At 32.4% G+C, this 21,782-nt stretch overlaps 1 long non-coding RNA gene across 2 annotated transcripts; it reads right to left on the bottom strand.

Moving 5' to 3' along the window:
- Positions 1-1,190: 1,190 nt before the first annotated feature.
- Positions 1,191-21,128, bottom strand: LOC120588331 (uncharacterized). Of its 2 annotated transcripts, none has more exons than XR_005649226.1 (3): positions 21,024-21,128; positions 4,353-4,437; positions 1,191-1,855 (listed from the first exon to the last, which is right to left on the bottom strand). It is a non-coding gene; the product is annotated as an uncharacterized LOC120588331 (long non-coding RNA). The 2 variants fall into 2 exon arrangements; XR_005649225.1 differs by lacking the exon at positions 21,024-21,128 and adding an exon at positions 4,820-5,526.
- Between the last annotated feature and the right edge of the window lie 654 nt (positions 21,129-21,782).

Below are 21,782 nucleotides of genomic sequence, written 5' to 3'. Positions count from 1 at the left end.
AATATATTTTATGCCCATTACCCATATATTTTGGGTTCAATCTATATGTATGTCTTAATACATGATACTTCTTTCACTAAATTAATACAGAGATTATAAGACTTCAGAGTCTTTAAGTTGTCGCCCAGTATATATGCTCAGCTACAAATATGCTCCATAGAAAACTGAATTCTAAATTGCTATCTCAACTAGTATATAATAGGTTTTATCTTAAAAAATAAAATTCATTTAAAAATGGTAAACAGAACATTATTTGTGGTTTTCTTAATGATAATATATAATAGACTATAAAGATAATTCTGAAAGAGGGGCTCTAACTATTTTTGAATGATGTTAGCATCTTACTTATATAAATATCCAAGTTGATTCTTTAGAAATGAATATTTGATCAATAAATTTGTGTATTTCTTAAAAACTGTTTACATTACTATTTATATAGCGTACCACTTTTAGTTTTTGAACTCATACTTAAATCCATTTAAAAAGGACATGATCTTCATTTTTGGCATAATTTCTGGTATCCCTTTAGACCATGCTCTTTTAATTTGTATTTGAATACCACCATGATTGATTTAATTCTCACTGCCCTTAACTAAATTTAAGGTTCCAGATGGAATAGTTTTTGTTATTGAATAAACAAATTATTAGAAAAGTTTTCTAATAATTAGTTTTTAATCTTAAAAATTGTCATATAAAAATTGTTATCTTAAAAATTACTAGAAAAGCAGTGAAATTACATTAAGGAATGATAGTTTGCTGATTGGGTAGATTAATGGCATAGGAATGTACATACTGAATATACTGGGAAACTACATGGGTCAAAAATATTTAAATAACAGACATTTAAATAATTTTAACAATCGATATTAACTAATAATACTTGTAAGAAAGATGACCCTTGCTATGCAGACTTTTTTCTGTATATGAAGAAAAGACATAATTGATATTGCTTAACACTGTTCATATGGACTGACTATAACTACACTATGTATTCCAAATTAATCTCCTTGATTGATACTAATTGAAACAGTTAACAATACTGTTACATATAATTAAAAAAAAACAAAACAGCAATATAGTGACTGCTGATGGAATATAACATTCCTAGTAAATTCTCATTTATTCTTACTGAACTCTATCCTTTTAAATGATAAATTATTCTTTTTTTACTATCGCTATCAATTGCTTTTATTTTGAGGGAAGAGGAAACCTTGATTTCCTTATAAACTAAATCCAATAAAAGAGGTGTTAGGTGGACTATTTGGGATTTACATGTTTTCAAGTATTGCTTCTCAGATGTTAATATGTATAAAAATCACATGAGGAACTTGTTAAAATGAAATTCTGATTCGACAATTTTGGGACACGGTCTGTGATTCTGCATTTTTAAGAAGCTTTCAGTTACTGTGGAAGCTGCTTGTTGATAAGCAAAATTGTAAAGAATGAGAGTGAAAAAAAAGTGAAAGGGATTAAGAAGTAAAAAGATACTTATTAAAAAAGTCATGAAGGTGCAAAGTATAGCGTAGAGAATATAGTCAATAATATTGTAAAACTATGTATGGTGCCTCATGATTCTAGACTTATTGGGGTGACCACTTTGTAAAGCATATAAATGTCTAATAATCATTTTGTCATACACTTGAAACTAATATAATATTCTATGTCGATTGTAATTGAAAAATAAATTTCAGTAAAAGAACACATATTCAGGTGAAGGCAATGGGGAAAAGCAGTTGGTTCTGGAGGAGACACCTGTACGGTCATGTAACAGCCCTTTGAAGGAAACTTCAGAGCTGCCCCTTGGCGCAGAGCTCATAGTTGCCATGGAAATCTTGAGACGGATATAGACGGGCAACTTGGGAGAGAAGAGAGAAATCTTATTATGTTTTTCTTGGATAACAAACACATGCCTCTGTTCTCCAAATGTAAAATACAATATCCAGTATGATAGAGAACTCAGAAACCCATATATTCACATACTAGTTTGCAAATACTAGTGCAGAACAGAGCTTGACAAGCTTTAAAATAATATAAAAACAAAACAAAACAAAAAAATTTTTTAGTTTGCAGGCAATACAAAAATAGATGGAAGGGTGGAATTGGCCCATGGATGTCATTTGCTGGCCCTTGATGTAGAAAATGTATTTAGAGGTTCAATATTTGAAAGACTGATGATCCATGTATATTGACAATAGTACTGGATTCCACAGGGTAGGTGAGTTTGGAAATGGAGAGGTTATGATGGAGGTATTGTGTACAGTATGAATAACTCTGTTTGGAAATACAATGGAAAGGAGTTAGCCAAAAAAGAAATTTGTATTTGGTCAGGGAAGACATCAAGTCATGGTTTTGAATATTATCTAGGAACCTTTCAGGTTTGTTTTGCTCAAGGATAAGCCCCTGATGAGAACACTGCAGGAGGAGATCAATCTGATGGTGCCGTGCAGGAAGAGATGGTTTTACTGAAGGCTGGAAACCCTTATAGAAGACTACTGCAATTATCTGAGCATGAGAAATTGGTTTAAAAGAGTGGTAATAAAAATATAGAGGAGGAGATAATAAAGATGTTACCGGTATGAAAAAAATTGATTCAGAGTATGACCTTGATATTTTAAAGACAGGGAGAAGAAATTCAAACATATTTCTGAGAGTTTGAATTTATGTACCCAGAAAAATGATGGTGCCATCGATGCTTATGGTGAAATCTGGAGAGCTGAGCAATTTGAAAGGAAAGATTGTGATTTTAGTTAGACTTACTATGGTTAATGAGCCTAGGACTTTTAAATGAAAAATCCCAACTGTCAGTTAAATATAACAAAGCCAATATTTATCAAGCATAAAGAAAAAAACTTCTCGGAGAAACTGAAGGAGTAATTAGACTTGTAGAAATACTAACATATGTCAGTATCTTCAAGATTGGGGAGGGGTTTGAAGGAGGCAGAGGTGGTCTATTGTGTCAAATTTATATCTTATAAAGCAATGTTTTTGGCCCCAGGCTTACAATTCCATTTTAAAGGTGCAAATAGCTGTATTCTCACCCTTTGGGAATGTTCAATTTCTATTCAAACAGAAGCAGTTGCTGTATGAGTGACTGCATCTCACTGTTTGCTAGTGTGAGGCTAAGTCACAACAGAAGGTTAACAAAAGATTTTTCTGGTAGGTGTATTTTTCTGCTAGATGAAATATAAGCTTCATAAACTGAACATTATAATCTCAAGAAGGATTTTGCTTCAGGCTCATCTCTTCTCCCATGGGCTGTGGAGATATGTGCGTGAGCCAATTTGCACTTCTTCACAACACTTTGATTCATCTAAAATTACAATACCATTCTTATGTGATTTTTATGCACCCAGAGGAATTAAGCTCATCATTACTATTATGACAGTAAAGCTCTCTTAAGAAGTTGCTATGTCGGAAATTTTCCCAAATGATTCATTTGGATTTTCATGCCTTACCTCCAAGTATGTAATTTCCCATTTCCATTTTTAAGGTACTTAATATACATTGTACTGATGTTTTAAAAATATTTATATAAAAGAATTTTAGTAAGACATAGTTTATAGTAAACAGACTATACTGTATTTTGGCTCACATATTCTGTGTTCACAAATTATATATGTGAAGGCAGGAGTTTAGAATTACATGGATAACCCCAAAGAGGATATTTTCAGGCTTTTATTTCTTAATTAATGCAAGCTAGATGCCTACTGAATAGACCTAATCAGAACACATCTATCTCTGACATATTTCATCTTGAACACAGATCATTGAAGTATCTACATTTAATTGTTTACAACAATTCAGAAAACAGGATTTTTAATGGATTTAGGAGTTATTTGTATACCTCTTAGACATCTCTTTCTGATTATTTAAATTGCCTTGTTTTTTGAGAAATAATCATTAAAATTTCAGAGGTCTTTTGTTAAAATGTTACTCAACCTCTTACAAGATAGAAATGCTAAGTAAAACAGATAATAAACTGTTTTTATTTGATAGTTGATTATCTCAATTATATTTGTCAGCTGGGAATGAATTATTCCTGTAATCGTGTTTAGAAATAGTGGTGAACGAGAGGCTGTACTCTCTGTTTCCCAACCTAGAGGAAGGAGTAAACATAAAAATATAATAGACCAGAAAACATGATATGTACATGAAATGAATTTTATGTACATATAAAAGATTTTCTCAAATGATTCATTCATTTTTCGGTATACACACACACAACACACACATATGCTGAAAAATAAGCCAGTATTTAATTATTTTTCCTGAAACACTGAAGCAGTAACATTTTTATTCTACAAATTAAAATGAACAAAAAACTATGAGTTCCTTTTTGTGGAAACACTCACCCTTAGCTTGTAAACTTAGACCTCATTTTCACTGTACCCAATTGATATCTGTGAGAAATACTATCTTCAGAAAAAGACACAGTTTCTGAAAAGATGGACAATCATAAAAGATCATATTATTAGTAATATACTTATCTATAAATATTATTTCCTTATACATTATATCATTTGCTCAATAAACAGACAAAATAGAAATCATTCCAATTTTACGACTTAGGCCAGAACAGTTACGTTTGTAACTAGTATATCACTAGAGAGAAGGTGATAAAATAGTGACATGTCCTGGCTCTTGCAAATGAGGAATCCAAGGTTAATTCGAAGTCTAAGTAGAAAGCATCTTTCCCCGCTACCAATACCTCTGTATCTGAGCAGAAATATTCAGAGCAGGAAAATACTGATCACCACGGAAAGCTCATACACGTCAATCTAGCTCAGAGAAACAATGCAGAAGCATTGTCTAGCCTTACCTGGAGTGAAAAGAGAAGACTGCAAATTCTGTGATGAGATGTCCGGAGTTTAGCCAAGCTACCTCACGTATTCCTGCTTTGGCATCTATTTCATTTGACCAAGCAGCCTGTCTGTGGCGGGGAGGGGTGGGAGTCTTGATACAAGTGCATGCCCTAGATAATAGCCCACAGAGTTACATGTATGTAAGTTTCTGATGTGACTTCTCTATAGCCATTGTGATAAACATGTCTCCCCTGTTTTCCAGGATCTTTAGGCTTGTATACTCCTTGAATAAGATCCCTGGGGAGCTTACCAAACTCCTGTTCTTTTTGCTTTGAATTGACCAATCTGGCCTTAGCCTGGGAAACCCAAAGCATCCGACTCACAGGTCCTAAATAAAGTCCAGGTGTCCAGCTGCTATCTTTTTCTCTGTCTGTGCTCTGCCTTGAACTCCCTGTATGGCTCCTCAAGGTGTGCCCTGTAACTTTTCTGAGACCTATTAGCAATAAACTACTCTATTTCAGTTCCCCTGTGGTTTTTCCAAGAACCTGGATCACCATTTTACACCCTCACCCTAGGGCTTTAATTAGCAAATGTTAATTTAAAACGAAGTTACAAAATAAAGACTGTGAGCAAGGAGGCATCTTATAGCAAATTTGGCTGGTTAAGGGTAATGTCAGTAGCCTTAGTAATAAAAAATCTGATAAAGAATATTCTCTATACTTTATATTCTTTATTGTTCATTGTTTATAAGTATAAACACCAGTAACGATATGGTTCTGATTCTCAAATATAGGTTCTGTTATTTCAAAAAAAAACAAAAAAACAAAAAACCGAAAAAACCTTGTTTTTTTTACAGTCTTTGGTTAAATAAGCCTGATATATATTTTGATCACTGGTCTGAGTGGAACAATATTTGTTATCGCATCCAAGAATGTCATTCATTTTTAATGGGAGTACAAACTATTATAAAGAGTATTATGCTACAGATACCATATGATTCAGCAATTCCACTGCTGGGTATTTATCTGAAGAAAATGAGAACACTAATTCAAAGAAATATATGTACCCCTAAGTTCATTGCAACCCTATATAAATAGGCAAGTTATAGAAGCAACTTCAATGACCGTTGAGAGATATGGTATATATACATATATACAAACACAAACACAGTATGGAATATTACTCAGCCATAACAAAGAATGAAATCTTGCCATTTGTTACACCATGGATAGACCTAGAGAATATCATGCTAAATGAAGTGTCAGTCAGAGAAAGACAAATACATATCATTTCATTTATATGTAGAATCTAAAAAACAAAACAAATGAACAAACAATACAAAACAGAAAGACCCATAAATACAGGAAAATAATCTGGTGGTTACCAGAGCAGGAAGAGTTTGGAAAGTAGGTGAAATAGGTGAAGGGGATTAAGAGATACAAACCTCCCGTTGTAAAATAAATGTCATGGGGATATAATGTACAGCATAGGAAACATAGTCAATAATATTTTAATAACTTTATATGGTGGCAAATGGTAAATAGACTTATTGTGGTGATCTTTTCATAATATATATAAATATCAAATCACTATTATGTACACCTGAAACTAATAGGATATTATCTGCCAATTATACTTCAGTTAAAAAATAGCATTATACCATTGATGTGTAAATAAAAAAGAGACTGGAGAGAATGGACACAAAAATCACAGTAATTATCTTTGCTGAATGAGGTTAAAATACTTTATTATTTTCCTTGTATACTTTAGTATAGCTTTCATCTTTTCTATTATGAATGAAAGTAAGGTAGCTAAGAACTCAGCTTTAGCTTGGAGTGCCAAAATTTGTTTCCCAACTCTGCCATTTATTAACTGTGTGCTGAAGTTAACATTTTTATGTTACGAATCCTCATTTGAAATGTATTTATTGTGAAGCTAAGATTTAAACACACTCAAGCATGGAATGTTCAATAATATCACTGTTAATTTATTATTAATTATTTTAAAATTTATTTTGCAATGAAGGAAAAAAAAGAATTTTTTTTTTTAAGTTTTGGACACCCTGAGAACTAAGAAATATATTTCATAATTCTTTTTTTTTAAGTGTAAAGTGTACAACATGTTGATTTGATACACTTATGCATTGCAAAACGTTTACCAGTATAGCATTAGTCAATACCTCTATCACATCACATAATTACCATTTCTTTTTTTGTGGCCAGAACATTTAAGATCTACTGTCTTTGTACCTTTCAAGTGTATAATGCAGTATTATTAAATATAACACCACAATGTACTTTAGATCCCCAGTACGTACTCTCTGACAAATTTCTCCTGATTTCCCCACCCCTCAGCCCCTAGTAATCACCATTCTACTCTCTATTTCTATGAGTTTGGTTTCAGTGTTTTATTAATTTGACTTATTTCACCACCCGATTCCTGAATTTATTATAAAGCTGCAGTAATCAAAACAATGTAGTAATGGCTCAAAGACAGACAAATAAATAAATGGAGTAGAATAGAGAATCCAGAAGTAGACTTCACATATTTGGACAGCTGACTTTGTCAAAGCCGAAAATACTTTGACAAAAGAGTTAACATTCTGGGATTGACTTTAAAATTAAGATATATCTCACTTAACTTATAAATAGGAATGGAAGGCTGCCTTTCCTAAACTTTAACCAAATACATGCATATTAGTGCTACTATCTGACAATGAACAACCTGTGCTTGAGTATAACAGATCATCTATAATATTTACATATAGCAAGCTACAAATCATGTGCTTTTAACTCCAGATGATTGATTAAAAAATAGCCTTACATAGAAAAAAATAATGTTAAGAAACAAAAATATAGTGAAATGCAAAGAGGATTACTTTATCCTCTATGCGACCATCAAGAAGTTATTAATCTTGCTGAATCTATAATTGTTTGTCTGTAAAATTGGGATATAAAAGGCTAACTATAGAGATTTGGTTCAGGTGATTTCGGAGTAGATGATATCAAACTAATGTACCCACAGATAATAATTATAAACTGTGGAAAAATATATATATGTGTGTACATATATGTGTGTATGTGTATCTGTACATATATGTATATGTATAAATGCACATGGACACACTATTTCAAGGCACAGGAGAGGGACTAAAGCATAAAAAAATCGATGGAGATTTGACACAAAAACAGGCAAAGCCAGCTGAGAGTATCTCGTTGTGAAGTCTACATTGATATAGCTCTGTATTTATGATGGCTAGAACTCAAGCAGAAATCTATGATCTTTATCCACTTGAGGGGTCAGAGGATGTAGTTTAGGGCATACAGACCAGTTGAAAAATTAAGCATAGAAAAATACCAGAAAGGATAGAAAAACTCAAAATGTTCAGAAAAATTCTCTTCAAACCTTTGACTTAATCATGGAATTGTATAAGTGTTGGGGAGATGCCAGAAAAAACAGATGAAATACTAAAAAACCTGATCAGAAATTTCAGCTTCTACTCATCTCATGGAAGACATAGTATTGAGTCCTGCCAAGGTGGAGCTACTTGTAAATACCTTGGTCAGTCCATTTAAAGCTCCAAAGAGACTTACATTAGGCATAAAGAATACATCCCTTAACTAGGGGATTCACTCCAGGAATAAGGGAAAATCTAAAACAGGTTTACCTTAATAAAGCACAAATCCAACTTCCCATTTGTACAGGGTAATAAACCAGTAGTAGTTTGAGTGCCAAACAAAAATTAATACTCCTCAGATGAAGATAACAGAAGCCAGAGTCTCTACAATGTATTATGCATAATTACAGTATGTCTTTGTATAGGTGAAGAGACAGGATAATCTACTCCATGATATCAGAATTAGCATTAAGTGGAATTGGAATCTACTATCAAAGAATTAGAGCAGTAGTTCTGAACTGGGTGATTATTGTCCCCCAAAGTGGACATTCAGAAATGTATGGTGGTATTTTTGATTATGTAAGCTAATGGGATTGTTGCTGGTGTCCAATGAGTAAAGGCTAAGGATACTGCTACACATCCTGTGATGCACAGGGCAGCTTCCTCAGACAAACAATTATATGGTTCAAAATGGTAATTCTGCTTAGAAACTCTGACTTAGAGAGATATAATGTTGTAATGAATAAACATCTAGGGATTCTCAATAGGGAGATAAAAAGCATAAAAGTAAAAAAGGTAGTCGATATATATGTTATCAGGAAATGAAATTTAAAACCACAATAAGATACCTTTTTACATCCACTAGAATGAGCATAATTCTAAAAAGGCAGAAAACTATGAGTCTGGTAAGGATTTGGAAGAATTATGACTCTCATATTTTAGGGATTGGAACGTAAAATGGTATAGTCACTTTTGAATATGATTTGTCAGTTTCTTAAACTGTAAACTTAAACTTGCCATATAACACAGAAATATGATTCTTTTAACTCTATACAAGATAAGTGAAACATACATATGTACAAATACTATTACATTTAGTTCTGTAGTAACATCATTCATAAGAAGCAAACATTTAGAGTATCCAAATGTTCATCAACTGGTGAATGGGAAAAATATGAAAAATGAAGAAAATGCTACATGTTGTAATATAGAAAATCTTCATAAATATTATCTTCTATGAATTAAACCAGGTGTAAAAGACTACATATTGGATGATGCCATTTACAAGAATGTATATAAAAGGGAAATCTTTAAAGACAGGAAGCAGATTTGTTGATGCTTTGATTTGGAAGTTGGAATGAGAATAAACTGTGAACTTTGAAATGATGGAAATACTCTAAAACTATCTTTGTAATTCTATAAATTTATTTAAGAGCATTGAATTATATACCTACAACTGCTGATTTTATGCTATATGAGTTATACCCAAATACAGTTGTTAAAAATATAACAAAGAAAAGTACAAAATAGAAAATTACAGTGCCTGAAATAAAAAAGAAAATAACAGATGTGTTTAATAGCAAATTGGAGATGGCAGAAAAGAAGAGTCAGGTAAATCGAAGTCAGATCAATAGAAATAATCTAATCTGAAGAATAAAGAGAAAATTCAACAAAGCCTCAGGGCACTTATAAAACTGTATTAAACAGTCTGATGTATGTGTAAATGGAATCCTAGATAGAAGGAGACTGAGGCAAAAAAATGTATATATATTTGAAGACATAATAGCTGGAAATCCTCCAATTTTGTAAAAGAAATGCACTTACAGATTGAAGAAGCTCTGGCAACTCCAAACAGAATAATTGCAAGCAAGACCACATCTAGACATGTCACATTCAAACTGATGAAAATTAAAGTTACAGAGAAAACTTGAAAGTAGCAGAGAAAAAAAACATGTAATACAAACATCGATATGTTAGACTACTATTATCTCATTTGACTCAAAGGACAAAAGAATGGAACAACATCTCTAAAATGTTAAAAGAAAATATCAACACAAAATTGTATAGTGAAAATGAAGATAAAGACATTTTCAACTCTATGAGATGTGAGAATATTCATTGCCACCAAACCTGCCCTACTGAAATGCTAAAGGAAGGTTTTCAGGTTGAAGGGAATGAAGACAGATGGAAACTTGGATATAAACAAAGGAGGGGCACTGGAAATGGTATATATGGGGTTAAACATTATTTTTTAAAAATTTTATTAAAAAGCCATTTAAAGCAAAATTAATAACTAGTAATGTATTTGTAAATATTTATAAAATTTTCTGGCAAAGGACTTATATTCACTTTATATAAAGAACTCATTTAATTTATAGTTGAAAATACCACCTACCCAATTAAAAGACATGAACAAACATTTTACAAAAGAAAATAAGCACGTGGAAGGAGCTCAACATTGTCCTTTATCAAGGAAGTGCAATTGAAAACAACAATGAGCTATTACTGCACTTACTGTAGAATGACTGAATTTTAAAAATGAATTAAAAAATAAATGTTTTGGGAGTGTGGAGTAACTTGGAACTCTCATTGCTGGTGGAGGTATAAAATGGAAAACTGATTTTTTTAATAAAAGTAAACATGCACCTGCCCTACAACCTGTCACTTCCACTTCCTGATGTATAACGAAAATAAATGAATGTATGCATATTCCCCCACTAACAATATATGAAGAAGTTTTTGACATCTTTATAATAGCTCCAAACTGAGGTGGAGGTGAGGAAAATAAGTTACCTATTCATAGGAAAATGGATAAACAAATTTTGGTATATTCATACAGTGGTATAAACTAAGCAAGAAAAGTGATTACTAATACACACAACAACATAGATTAATCTTACAATTATTATATTGTATGAAAATATTAATATCAATACCCTATGATTCCATTTACATAAACTTCTAGTAGAGACAAAAATAATCTATGGTGACAGAGATCAAAAGAGTGGCTGCCTCTGTGGAAGACTGACTCAAAAAGACAACAAGGACACTTTCTGGGATATAAAAATTCTGTTTTTAGTGTTGCACACTAAACACTCTACATAGGTGTATAGATTTGTCAAAAAGTATCAAGTGAATATTTCAGGTCTTTGTATTTTGCTGAGTACATTAAATTTGAATAAAAAGTATTTTAAAATTCTAACTATGCATTAGATATGTTTATTTCTCATTGTTTCTGGAACACAATCATAATTTTTGTCCATATACTCAAGTAGTTTAGTCTCTTCAAACTAATCTATAATAATCATATTTTTAAAAGATTCAGCTGTAACCAGAATCACAAAATATCGATTTGTAATGAGCAATATAACTGTGATGTCCATGGTGACTAGCAAGGAGATACGTTCTCTGTAGGAGGGTCTTCCCGGAGATGCTAGTTTCCAACTAGGATTTAGTTTGGTGAGCATAGAACTAGTTCAAGGATAATTAGTTTTATAATTGCAATGGCTGGTGTCATCAAGCTAGGGATAGCCTTCGGCAGCTGTCTCCCTTTTGGGCCATGTGGACCTTTTCCCAGATTAAAAAGATGTGAAGCCACGTGGTCAGAGTCCAGTCTTTCGAGTGCACTTTCTCTGAGCTCCACTGAAACACTGTCTTTCTGTTAACATAGTCTTTCTCTAAAGAAGAGTGAAATCAATGACAATTAAGCTTTATTCAAAATCTCCTTCTCATCCTGCTCTACTGAAACTTCAACTAGGTCATTTTGTTTAAACTTAGATATTTCTATATTTAGTTACAGTTACTGGTGCAGAAATCTCTATATGTATCTTTTAACCTATTTCCTTTTTAGAAAAAAGAAAGTGCAGCTCACTGCCTGCATTAATTTAATTTTATATAAATATGCACTCTGAGGCTATAGCAAATCTGACTGGTTTTCAACATGAAAATAAAATGTAAAAACTGTTCTTGGAGTTATTTTTAAACAGAACTTATCTATAATCCTAATGTAACAGAAATGTATACATAAATCGGACTCTCAAATGAATCTTCAGCTAACAATTTCGAGAATGATGTTAACATCATGCACAGGAATGCTATTTTCTAGGATTTGACATTTTAAGCGATCAAGAATTACTATATTTTGGAATGAAAATACCACTACTAAAAACAGAATGCTATAAATAGAATGATGTCATTTGTTTCCAAAGACTATCAATACTAGAGTGATGTGAAAATAATAAAAGTGAGATATTTCATGGCAAACTTTGGGGATAAGGTTAAGATTGTAATCCATGAGTTATCTTAGGGTAAATGCTGCAGCCACAGATGCTACTGGCAAGTATTCTAGGGGCAAACGGAAAATGGGTTAATATTTTAACACTTAGAGGATAAGTTCTTAGGGGAGGTCCCTCATAAATCTGTTTGTTTGTAATAAAACAAGATATGGGATATGGTTGATGGTACAAAATAATTATATTACAATGGTTTAAAGATAGTAACATTATAATATTTAAAGGCTCTTTTTATACCAAAAAAAAAAAAAGTGTTCTACAGACTTTCAGAGCTTTATCTCTGGACTTCACTCATCCTCTCTTTGATTCTTATGCTATCCTTGACTCATTCATAAGATTTTCTACATTTTAACCGATCTGTAAATATGAACTGTCATATTTTGTTTGGCTAATTCCTGAGCCTCAGCTTGTCCTGAACACATCTGATATAGCAATAAGGTAATATTCAGACACAGGGTGAACATATATGCTTTTTTGTTTTTTGGCAATAAAAATGGCTAAAAACTTAGTTATCTTAATTTACTTCATTAAAGTTATCCCTAGTCAAAATAATCACATAAAACAATTAAGCGAAATGAATTCTGGTATCAAAATAGCTGGTGAAAATAGTGTTAGAAGAGTTCTTTCTAAATGTGATATACCCATTTATCATAAATTTCTTCTTTGTGGGGAGGGTGCATTGATTAATTAACTAACTGAATAATTTATTAAGTCTCATGTTTTATAGGTGAAGGTGAGCTGATTGAAAATCTTTTTGCCCTTCGATTACCAAAGTAGACTTATTAGTGCATATATTTCTCTTTCTTTACTCTTCCATTCATACCCTACCTGAAGCTGTGTTTTGAGTAAAACAGAATGATTACCTAAAGTCGTATATTTTTAATATGAGATTGGTATTAGAAGCCTAATTTTCACGTTTGTTAATAATTCATTTTCTTTCATTGGTAATAGCAAAATTCAGAAATACACAAAGGTCTTGTTGCTCTCATGTAATAGGTCCTCAGTAAATATTTTCAGGAATGAGTAAATGAGTGTTCATTTCCTCAAGGTTTCTATTTTCTTTGTACATTAGAAGTTATATATTACGTTTGATTATTTTTAAGATTGACAAAATAATATTTAACTGTCATTTTAAAGTATAAACTTATCCCTGTAATTAGAATAATTATATCCTTTAAGGGGAGACAAAAGAGAGATCAATTCTGTGACACAGTAAAGGATTGCTTATATGAAATCTAATGCACCTCTGAACTCCAGAGAGCATGGCAGCTAATTTTTAATAAAAGGTAGAAGAGTCAAGAAAAATGTGACCTGACACACCATGGAACAAGACCTCAGATGCTGGTGACTGAGAAAATCAGATCTGGAAGACATTCTCAAGTGAGAGCAGCAATTTCTGGTCATGATCCAGGAACATGGCAAAAAAGTATCCCGAAAAAGAATAAAATGAAGTAGTAATTCGTCTCATCGCATAGGCAGAGAACTATCCTATTTTAACAGAAAGATGTAGCCATGAATTTGTGTGAAATATGGAGGTGTCAGAGTAAGGATAGTTTGTGGATCCAAAAGGTAGACAAGATCTAGATTCTAAGTGCAGACCCAGAGCAGAGTCAGGACCTTTTCATTACCTAAAGATTGAGAAACTAGTTAGGCTGTTAGAACAGATTCTTGAGCAGGACTGTTGTGATGTGAATGAGAGGACCAAAGTGGAGGGAAGATCAGTAAGTGTATACTTTGAAAAAAAGTTATTGAGCTATTAAAAGACTATCAGATGCAAGTCTCTAGAAGCATCGGATTTTCTAGGGATTCATGGGAGGTAACAGCATAACAGTGCAGAAATGACTAAAGTGTTAATCAGTATGGCATATTTCACTTCATTTTATTCAACATTGAATTAATGTAAGTATTACAGGATATCCATTTTCACCAATGCAAGTAGAAAATGAAGTGAGGAGGTATGTATTTAAATAAACATCAGTGTGTACGCATATAATTAAATTCTAATTGATAGGCTTATTTTCTTTATTCCATGATTATTTGGAAGGATATTCTCACAACCTCTAATTATTTTATATTTTCACCAAAAATATTCACTTGTTCTCAAATTGTGAAGAAAAGAGTTGTTTTCAGGTTTCAAGCCAGCACTAAAATAAATTAAAAATATTAAGACACCTCCAAAATTGAGACATACCATGTGATTAAAAATATATAATTTTCTCCGTATCTGTGGTTGAATATGATCACAAAAATTCTCTTAAGTGTACTATTGTACTATTTTCTAATTTAATGAAATTACTATTTTTGAAATCAAAGGAAAAATAAATTATTTGATTATATAATTATTCAATAGATTTATTTTCAACTAAGGGAAAAATATGGTCATAAACAAATGACTTGAAATTACATAGAATATTTGTGTTTTATTTGCTTCTAAAAATCAATAGCCTCAAATGGCTACATTTATATACCTAATAAAGAACACTTTATGAAAATATTGTTTTAACTCTTATATTTCAGTTTAGACTGCAGTCAAATAATTCTATAATAATTTGCCTAAGTAAGCCCAAACATGATATCAGGAACATATAAATAATAAATTTGTGTTTTCAGTGTCATGTCTTATGTTTAAAATGTTTTATTGAGCTGATAAAAGACATATTTATAAATTAAACCAAAAGCTATACTTTATACCTTCCAGAACATTGCTGTTATTATTGAATAATATATGTGTGAGTATAGCATGGTTCATGTAAAGAATAAGTATACAAGATTTCTGCTGTTGGCTAAGGCAGATCAGGTCTTATCAGACCAACTCTCCTGCTGAGAAAAGCTAGAAAAATGGAAAAAAATATTTTAAAAAATCAATTTAAAAATATCAGAAAGCTGTCAAGTCAGCCAAACTTTTAGAGGTCAATATCTTAGAGATAAGAGAGAAAAAAGATGTGTTTGTTATTAGAAGTTGTTCACTTTGGAGTTATTTGCCTATTTATAGGTAGCAGTCAGATCTTAAACTTCAACCAGCTCTACCCTTTATTATATCATGATGATCTGTCCCAAGGCTGAGAAGCAAAAGACATGCTGAGAAGCTGAAAAAAGCATTTAGCGGTATCCTGGAATCTTGGAAAGGGTAGTAAACTCTGGAACAGACTAAGATTTTGGTTGGACTCCCTGAAGAAAAGTGCCCAAAGAGAATGGCCAGAAAGAATATAGAATTGCTCTCATGAAGACTGAAACCTAGCCTCAAAACAGTTAAGTCTCCAATAGGATTAAAACAATTTTCCCTTAATCTCACGGCTTATTAGGAGCAAAGGAAGAAAAAAAATTTCCAGACCCACAAATAATCAGTAAAAATTTTCATACACAATATCTTGCATTAAAAAATAATTAAATACTAATTAAGAAGCCAGACTGTAGAAACATAAGTACAGAAAAAATAGCAGAGAGAGCAGTCATGGATTTTAAGTAACTGTAATTTATATATATGAAAACATATGGAAAAATGAGAATTTCATCAGGAAATTAGAACTGATAAAAATAGTTCAAAAATAAGTCTAGCATTAGAAAAACATGTTATCTAGAATTAAGAATTTGATGAACTGGTTTAAGAGCATACTACACACAGCCCAATTAAGAATTATGACTTGAAAGATAAATCAATAAAAATAACCAAAACAAAGAACAGAGAGATTAGAAAGTTTGGAAAATACAGTAAAAAAGGGTAAGACACATATGAAGCATGGTTAAAAAAAAAAAATTGGAAATGTTTGTAATTAGAGTTACAAAGGAAGAAGAGAAAGATAGTGTGGTAGAAACAATATTTGAAGAAAAAAAGTACAGAAATTTCCAAAACTATGTAAGATACTAAGCAACAGATTCAAGATAGCACTGCAAACCTCAAGCTGGTTTTACAACTACTTTGTTGAACTTTCTGGCATTGTCTACTAAGCATAAACATATGAGTATCCCCATACCTAAGTAATTTCATTCCTGAGTCTAAAAACAAGAGAAATGTTTACATACCAGTAGACATGTTTAAAAATGTTCTTAGCTATGGTGTTTGGAGTCAAATAGAAAACAACAAATTGTTCAAAGGAAAATAGTGGATAAGTAAACTGGAGTTTTCACACAATGAATATAGAACTAAAAAGGAACAAATGACAGATCTCTGCAACAACAGGGCTTGACATCATAATCATAATTTCGAAGTTAGACATAAAAGGATACTTGCTGGAAAAGTCCATTTGAGTAATGTTCAGAACCTATGTGATCCTCAGGAAAGTTACTTCTAAAGAGAAGGAGGGTCGTGACCGGAAGAGAAAGCTGGGTGGTGTCTTGTTCCTTGTTTTGGAATTTGTTCCTGGATGTGTAAACTTCATAAAAATTAATAGACATGTAAACTTATTATTAGTTGTTGCTTTTAAATGTAAACAATACTTTAATAAAAAGTTTTGTAAAGAAACTAATATAATGTTTGGAGAAAGTTTATGAAATATGATGGATTTACCAAAAACAAAAATTTGAGGGGCAATCCTGTCACATTTTCAAATTTATGGGCTAGTTATAGAATGTTTTTGCTGAAAAGAGGCAGAAAATTCTCACTTTTACCTCAAGGAAATCATTTCATTTTAGCCAAAAGAACTCTTAAAGAAGTCCCTTCCAGTTGGGATCTGTTCATATATATAGATGTGTGTGTATGTGTGTGCGTTTGTGTATGTGTGTGTGTGTTATGTGTGTGCGTATGTGTATCCTTCAAATAGAAAACCAGCACCAGCAGTTTCAAAGCATTTGTAGAAGTTAGGTTATAGACTGATCAGCCAGGAAAATCTCCCTTTTCCTAACTAACTAGGTAAATGATTTATATCAAAAAGTCCTTGTCACATCTTGCCAATTCATGAGATTTGCATTCCTGCCCTGTTGCACAGTTTGACTGGGCACCATTCACCTTATATTCTACATGAAAGGTGACCTCATAAGGTACACAAATGTGGTGGTGGTGTTAAATCAAAATTCTTTATCTGACTATAGCACTGTATGTTGCCACATCGATAGCAGAACCTAATGCAGGTTTTATTTCAAGTGATTGACTCTGTTCAGTAATACTGCAGCAATAGAATCTAATTGTCAATGTGAAACAGTTACTTCATCTTCCATATATATTACCTAAATAAAAATAACTTCAACCTCTCCCTAAGTTATTCACTGAAAACAAATGTATAATATATAAAGATAATTATCACAGGATTATTTACAAATATATGACATGTATCTTAAATTTTATATACATACATATTTACATCTTTATGTATTTTTCTCTGCTTATTATTACAGCATCAGCATGTGGGCAGTCCTAAATCAGGATTTCAAATATATACTCCAAATCATGAAGTAGAGAAGATAGTATCTTCAAGTTAACAGTCATTTATTTGAAATGGTACTTTTTTAACATATGAGTGTTTTTATTTGGCCATCTCTAGAGTGAATAGCAAAGAGATATATGATGATCAATGATTATTCATAGCTATGCCATACTAGAATGGTCATCCAAAGTAAGTAATTTATCTAACTTGTTAATTCTTCTCTTCTTCACCTTCCAACATCAGCTGCCTTTGCCGTTTAGAGTGAGCAGAGAAATTTTGGTCTGAAGTCTTTTGATTTGTGAACTTTGACATTTTCTCAGCACTGTGAGCTTTTTTTTACCGTGCTTAGTTTTGCCATGGGCCATTGCCCTGTACAACTGGCATGCCGTTCCTTCAAGTAAACTTTTCTGAGAGTCTGCAAAAAGAGAATCTAAGGAATTAGAGCCCTTCATCAAAAAATTTCCACCTGAGCACACATTCAATTTCTCAACTGTTCTGATAAGGTACAGCCTTTTTTTTTTCTCAAGTCCAACTGCATAATGTTGTAATAATTGCCACCACATTTATAGAAATGCAAATCATATTCTGTTCCTTCAGCAGTACATTTTTCCAAATTTGAAGCACTTGGGATTTAGCCAATCCCTGGGCTTTCAGGAGGATGATCAATGACACTTCCATCCCCAAGTCTCATGTCTAGGGGAGAGCGGGTGGCCCATGGTGCTCCACGTCTCTTGACCCCTATTGGGCTTCTGCAGCCTCTCTTTTACATGATTCCTGCTTAATGTCTCACAGTAAACCATTCACAATTCAGAAACTAGTGTAGGCAGTGAATCATTCAGCAGCTCTGTACCCACATTGTCTCCTGTGCTGTTTTCATCGGCATTGTATATAATAGAAAAACTCCCACCCTATCCCCCGTTTTTTAAAAGAGGGGGGAAAAACGATTCCTTGAAAAAAAACGAGTTTTTCAAAATATTCATTGGGAAGTCAAGACTCATAATTAAAAGTTAACAAAGATTAAATTTTAGTTCAGCATGTCCACACAAGGAAGTAGGAAAGAAACTTTATTCTGACTATAATATGGCTTTCTAAATGTAAGCAAGTCAAAGAACTATTTTCTTTCTCAAAATGGGTTTAAATACCACTTTCAGTCCTATTAGCAATGTCCAATGTCCAACAGAGATAAAGTGTGTGTGTTCATGCACACACAAGCGTGCTGCAATAATTGAACAGATAAACCTGCAGCTCAGACTATGCCAGAGATGGAGAGAGATTTTTAGCAGCCTGCCCGGCAGTGTCTGGTCAGCTCAAAGGGGTAGGGAATCAGCAGCAAATATTTTGTCATCCTGGTAAGATTTCTTGAAGGGAAGTATAAAGTCTTACTAGAACTTTCCATCCTTCAATGTGCATAAGAGACCATCCTACATAAAATCAGATGCTGAATAATGTTTACGGAATGACTAATGAATGAGAATATCTTTGTTCTACGTATAGTGTTTTCTGTTTTCAAAAGAAGCAATATCCAACATTTAAGAAAGAAAGTTCTCCCACTGAAACATTTCTTCAGACTGTATCAAAATCATGAAAATAAAAATCTACATCTGTAAAAGCAGTAATAGGACACAAGGTGATAGTTTAGTATGTGGTGAGATTAATGTATATAATTAGCATTTAATCTACAAAGTTGTACAAGGTAAATTGCAAGTTGGATTGGAGGGTAGAAAACGGCATCCCTGTAAGAAAACATTGTGTGCTCTCTAATCTAACATTCAGAAACATATGATGTTTTATTCTCTCTGTAAGCTAAATTTACAGAGCCTTGTTTCATTCAACAATTTTTTTGGACATGAATCTAACCTAATACTTTTCTTTATTTCATTCTCTATCAACAGTCAGTTTCCAACTTCTAAAGAAATAGGAGGATTCTGTAGCCTGTAAATTTCCAATTATGTGCATTAATGGAAAGGATAGAAAAGCATCTTCTGAGATCCTTATTTGCTAAATACAGAAATAGCTTTTAAGTCACCTAAGATAGTAATACGAAACAATATTTTATAATAGTTTATGAAGATGAAAATTAGCATGACATTTTGAACTCTTTGGTGTTCTTTGTGTAAAATTAACTGAAATAAAGGAAACATAATAGACATTATGTCCCTCAGATTCACCATTATTAAGTTTTCTTGAATTTTTTCCAGTGTATGAAGTTGCCTAAATGATATATTCATTTGACCAGTGAACTTACTTACTTTTAACTCATCAGTGGAACTTGTAAATCCATGAGAGATTTATACCTAGATTTAGAATATTTATACCTAGAATATTTTACTTTAGTATTTAAATTTATTTCTCTTTTATGCTAAGAAATTATAAAGGAGCAATTTTCATAAAGGACAAAAACCAATTACTGAGTATGAGCCATAACTAAATGTACAATTTATTCAGAATGAAAATGGCATGTGGTTTATATGAAAGCGAAAATTGGTGATGATGCATTATGCTTCTATAATTATGTTACATACACATTCATACATATACTCAGTGCTATAACTTCAAGCCGGAAGTAATGAAAACTATATAAAAGAAAATAATAACATTCTAAAATGTCAGCATGATAAGAAATAGAAGTAAAACAATTTGCATTTCAGATAACACTAGGTATAAAATATGATCTTAAACTAATTGAAATCTGTATTTGTTCCAAGCACATGAAGAGAGACTGGGTCTACATTAGACTAGTTTAAAAAAGAAAAAAATATATATCTTCTTATATCCACAGATGTCAGATACTCTCTTTTTTCCTTCTATCAAATTTCAGGTGAGAAGGAGAAACACTCACTTCAGGATTTAGCTGATTTATACATTGCTCCCACAGTTTGGTCAAGACTAAAATAAATAATTTTGATTGCTTTCTAGAAAAGCAGACGCAGAAAATAAACTATCCTTGAGATCTCATTAGGACAGAAATTTGGGACAGACAGATTTAAGTGCCTCAACAGCAAGCTGTAATACTTAAAAGTGCTCTAAATTCTCCAAGGGTCTAAAGAGTAATTTTAAGTTTCAAGACACTCCATAACTAATGCAGGTTCTTTAACCTTTCTCGGTCTCCCCAAATGGGATTTGGTTCAGATCTGCATCTAGGAATAGATCACGCAGTACAATGATCTCAACTTACTTTTGACTCCAGGTAATTCCTTGTTGGACCTTGAGAAATGGAGATTCTGGGGAGACTGAAAGCAAATAGCTGACATGTAGCATAACAGCATCTCTTCTTTCTTTCCAGCCGTGATTTTGATACCTTGGAATCACTGGAGGCATACAAAACACTTGTAACCGGATATGTTTATTTCTGGGAAAATGTCATCTATTTATATCATCAGAAGCTATGTATACAGTGTCCTTAGAGCTGTTTGATTTCCCATGCAGCACTCTGCAAATGATGTGAGTCTGGATTAATGTTCCTAATAACTAATATGCACTGACCATTTACTCTGAGTCAGGCACTGCTCTAAGGTTCATATCACTGATTAATTATCACTTTACAAATATGAATGTTAAGCAAACAGAAGTTAGGTAACTAGAGAGATTGCATATCTACTCCACCTTGATCCATACTACACTTATCTTCTAATAAGGAGAAGACTTGATTTGGGCCCATTTAAATAATCAAACACCAAAGTCCATGTCATCAACACTACTACTGCTTCTCAAATGTGACTACAGGTATGCATGATGACTCCTGAGAAAACACTGGATCTGAAACATTCTAAGACATTTGATTTGAACTAATACAGTACTATATAGCATCGGACTCTTATGAGACACCTGTCTTTGAAGAATGTCCTTCTGAGGCTTGCTTTTTACATTTAACATGAATTATTCTAGTCAAATACTTTGACTACTTGTTTGAATTGTAATTAAATATTCCTTTACT

Source organism: Pteropus medius, unplaced genomic scaffold, assembly GCF_902729225.1.
Source record: "Pteropus medius unplaced genomic scaffold, Ma_sr-lr_union100, whole genome shotgun sequence".
NCBI lineage: Eukaryota > Metazoa > Chordata > Mammalia > Chiroptera > Pteropodidae > Pteropus > Pteropus medius.
The sequence above is the reverse complement of the archived record's forward strand: the minus strand, read 5'-3'. Positions and strand labels throughout refer to the sequence as shown.